This window comes from Eptatretus burgeri, chromosome 8, assembly GCF_056783735.1.
Source record: "Eptatretus burgeri isolate ZD-2024b chromosome 8, Ebu_testis_v1, whole genome shotgun sequence".
Classification (NCBI taxonomy): domain Eukaryota; kingdom Metazoa; phylum Chordata; class Myxini; order Myxiniformes; family Myxinidae; genus Eptatretus; species Eptatretus burgeri.
The window spans coordinates 55,646,121-55,646,843 of record NC_140968.1 but is presented as its reverse complement, the minus strand read 5'-3'; positions in this window follow the sequence as shown (position 1 = coordinate 55,646,843).

Below are 723 nucleotides of genomic sequence, written 5' to 3'. Positions count from 1 at the left end.
TCTGCAGGAATTTTTCACAAAAATAAATGAGTTATTGTCTCAAATGTAAAAAGAAAACTAATACTAAAAATATTTCATATATTAAAAGTAAAAATAACAGGGTTATACAAAAAGGTATATGTTCGGTGTGTGGTTCAAAAAAAAATCAATTTATCTCCAAACACAAACGAGGAGGAGATATACAAAAGTTTTTATCAGGAAGTAAATTTACAACTACTGGAATACCAGGGGAATTACATCTTCCAGGGTATTCTTTCTGTGGTCCAGGCACAAACTTGAATAAAAGATTAGATGAGGCAGACAATCCTAAATTCTGGAGTAAGCCTATCAATAGAGTTGATGAAGTGTGCATGAGACACGATATTGATAATGGGAATACCACAACGTTGGAAGAAAAGCATGAAGCCGATAGAGAAATGTTGTATAATTTGTCTCTGATACAAAATCCAACCTTGAGAGAAAAGGTTGATCGTTTCATTGTGAAGAAGATGATCAGTGCTAAATTGAAACTTGGACTTGGAAATTCAAAAAACTTATAGGCTCTAATGATGTCATTAAGACTGAAGAGCAATTAGCTGATGAATTACATAAACCAATATTCACAAAGTTTCAGAGAAGGAAAGTTTTTTTCCAAGGAAGTTGATTATATCTGGTCTGCTGATTTGATTGAACTCAATAATGATAAGGGGTACAAGTATGCTTTAACCGTTATTGATTTGAGGA